Genomic DNA, 3,755 nt, shown 5'->3' with positions numbered 1-3,755 from the left:
CATTTTATTTTCGTCTCCTGATTATCAGTAACCCGAATTTCTTTTTAGCTTTGACCAAAGACTTAGATTTTTGGTTAAACACACCCATTAATAAAATTTCTAGCTCTGCCATTGGTAGTTGAAATGTGGAGGGAGACGGTTAATTATATCGAAACGTGTAATAATTAATTCTCCAGATAATATAAAAACCTAGCTTCTTTATTCATATGCTTCATAAGCAGCATTTACACAAAGCGAAAGATCAACTATCGATCTAAGATCGACAAGTGAAAGATTTATCCACATGCATTATTTAGAAAGCCAGGTTAAGACATAGCAGATTAGGTTAATTATGCATCAGTCTTTTGGAATTTCTTGAAGACAACCCAAAAAGGCTGGTCGTTAAGAGCCAGACGCCTGTCTCCGACGACGTCAGCAGTCAAGCCCACATCTGAACAACCAGCGTAGCACATTGGACGCAAAAATCTATCAGGACAGTACCTTAACTTGTAGAAAGGTGCTGTTTTTGTTACTTTCTCAATCTTAAACCAGCTCTTTATTATTTTGGGTCCTGGATTTCCTAGGGTTCCACCGGTTACCACAAACCTAACCCCCTGTTCTGTTGAGTCGGGATCACCAACTTTCCAAACAGTTTCATTAACACAGTTTTGTAGTTGGAACAGAGAACATAATATTAATGTCATTAGTTTCATGTACGATACTAGAAGGTGCGACCTCGGGGTCCATCGTAAAGAATTTCACGGGCATGCCATCTTGGGAGCCTATCCAGTGTTGGACGACGTCATTTGGACATTTGGTGTTTGTAAGATTGGTTAAGTATATGCCTCCGTCGCCGATTCCCCAGTTAGCAAAGATAACGTGGTACTCTTCTCCAATCTAGAGCGGTTTGTCGTTTATGTCTAGCACTTCGGGAAGTACAGGTAAATCGTTGTCATCATTAGTGGTTGGAAGGACAATGGGATTGGTGGAAGTGAAAGATGATGAAAAGACTTCAAAAGGAAGCAAAGAGAGAGTAGTTGAAAGCAAGAGGAAGCTGAAAATAAAGGATTTCATGTTTACAGAAGGAGTGTGTTGCGTATTGTTTGCAGAGGCGGAGCCAGGATTTGAAGTTTATGAGTTAAAGATTCTTGATCGTTTAAGTTAGTGGGTTCCAAATTAGTAATTTATACATATTCAATAGATTTCTTAAGACAAGTATAGGGTTTGAACAAAAGCTACTGGGTTCGGCCGAACCTGTAGCTCCTGCTCTAGCTCTTCCCTGATTATTTGATACTCAAATCCATTATTGAAGCTTAAATTTATAGAGGTGCGTAGCAGACTAACAGAAGGAGTAAGATGCTATTGTATTGAGAAAAAACTGATTCTGGATATTGAAGATGACGTGTCATGACACGTGGACTGGTCAGAAGGTCAAAACGCAATAAATAGCCAAGAGGTACGGGCGACAACAGATAGGGGGAAAAGAAAGCAACATAGGTGTGGATCGTTACTAAAATAGGTATGACTCTCGTACCTATTCGAGTCGTTTAAAGATCAAAGATCAGAAGAAGTTGAAGATACGAATCTGATGACGTAAAAGAGTTTAAATACAGCATTAAATGTCAAATACGTTAGAGAATCTGAATTAAATAGAAATGATTGTGTAACGTTTCTTTTAAATATCATTTATTGCTCATAATTGTCTCATTAAGACATGGGCATTATATCTTCTCCTAGAATCAACTATAAAAGGGGAAAGACTCAACATCTGTAGGGATAGGAAATACTATTGAGATCTTACTGAAATACAAAACTATTTACTGCTTTACCATCATTCTCAAAAATAATTTATTTTCGTCTCCTGATTATCAGTAACCCGAATTTCTTTCTAGCTTTGACCAAAGACTCAGATTTTTGGTTAAACAAATTGGTTCCGTTACCGGGAATCTAATAATCTTTTCTTTTAAGCTACATCTTGTCCATTGTTATCACCATGTCAAACGATAACACCAACAATAACAATGAAAATACTTTGGGAAACCCTGAAAATCAAATCCATCAAAATCAAGGAGATTTACATAACATTGAAGTGGTTCCCTCCCCTCAAAATTCACCACGTCAATCTCGTGAAGGCACTCCTGAATCTCGTGCTGATCAACAAGAACAATCTGAACACTTTGAAGGTGGTACAAATGAAGCTTTACAAAAGCTAATTGATGCACAGGTCGGCAAAGCTCTCCAGGCTCTAGTTAGTCGATTGCCTACTGCACCACCCACACCAACTCCTAATAATAATACATTGGAGAATCCCCTTTCTGGTCTTGTTAATTCTGGAAATGGAGGAACTACCAGTGAACCACAGGAAGGGGAAACAGGTAATTCAAACAATTCCTATTTGCAAAATTTAGTACTAACCTTGCAGAAACAGATTAAGGAACAAAATGAACGTATTGAGCAAATCCCTGGAGTTTCGCCTGTAATAAAAGGAGTTGACATGGACATTATCACAACAACCTTTGAAGCCAAGTGCTGCTCCCCTTCCAATTCCGAAAAAGTTCAAAATTCCTGACATCCCGAAATATGATGGTACTACAAACCCACGTGACCACGTGACTGCATTTACAACAGTCGTAAAAGGCAACGACTTGACCAAACAAGAAATTGAATCAGTACTGGTCAAGAAATTTGGAGAAACACTCACCAAGGGTGCATTAACCTGTTATTCTCTTTTATCTGAAAATTCTATAAATTCTTTTGCTAAGCTTGCAGATTCTTTTATTAAAGCACATTCGGGAGCACAAAAGGTTGAGAAAAGAATGGAAGATATTTTCAAAATCAAACAAGGAGATTCAGAGTTGCTCAGAGACTTTGTTGATAGATTCCAGTGTGAAAGAATGACTCTATCCCATGTGCCTGACAACTGGGCTGCAATAGCTTTTGCAAGTAATTTAAATGAAAAAAGTTCTGAAGCCACGAGAAGACTCAAAGAAAGCCTTCGAGAATTCCCTGCAACCACGTGGAATGATGTTTACAACAGGTATAGTACGAAGCTACGAATTGAAGAAGATACCGTACCTAAGTTTCATCATGAAGAAAGGGGTGGTTCCAGAAGATCAGAAACCAAAAAAAGATCAGGTAAAAACAGGTACGATTCATATATGGGTCCTGTAGGAAAAGACACACGGTCAAAACAAGATAGCCAGCAATATGATCAAAAATCGAGGAATAAGGACTCTGGTTCTTCATCGAAATTCAGAAATGATCGGAACAGACAAGAGTCACGAGATGATGACAGAAGTTTAAAGGCACGGTTCGGCGGATATAACTTTAATGTCACTACCTCCGAGCTCGTGGCTGTTTTGAGAAGTATGGGAGATAAGGTACAGTGGCCTAAAGAGATGCGGTCAAATCCAAATAGACGCAATCCAGATCATTGGTGCGAATTCCACAATGATCACGGGCATAAAACTTCAGAATGTAGATTCTTGCAGAGTGAAATGGACCATCTATTGAAGCAAGGGTACCTCACTGAGTTATTTAGTGAAAAAGGTAAACAAGCCTATATGAAAAATAGGCAAGAGCCACCAAAGCCCCCTTCACCCAAGAGAACAGTGAATGTGATAAGTGGGGGAGAAGATATTCACGGCATAACCTACACAACCTCCAACAAGGTTTCTAAAGTAACAATTACACACGGGAAACGGGTACGGCAGGTTTTAGGAAATGAAAGTATTTCATTTGATGATGTAGATACCGAAGGAGTGATAACTCCACAT

The 3,755-nt window shown here is 38.9% G+C and overlaps 1 pseudogene; it reads right to left on the bottom strand.

Moving 5' to 3' along the window:
• Nucleotides 1-329: 329 nt before the first annotated feature.
• Nucleotides 330-1,061, bottom strand: LOC107769325 (cysteine protease inhibitor 8-like; annotated as a pseudogene).
• Nucleotides 1,062-3,755: the final 2,694 nt, after the last annotated feature.

This window comes from Nicotiana tabacum, chromosome 6, assembly GCF_000715075.1.
Source record: "Nicotiana tabacum cultivar K326 chromosome 6, ASM71507v2, whole genome shotgun sequence".
NCBI classification, from domain to species: domain Eukaryota; kingdom Viridiplantae; phylum Streptophyta; class Magnoliopsida; order Solanales; family Solanaceae; genus Nicotiana; species Nicotiana tabacum.
This window is presented reverse-complemented; position numbering and strand designations above follow the sequence as displayed.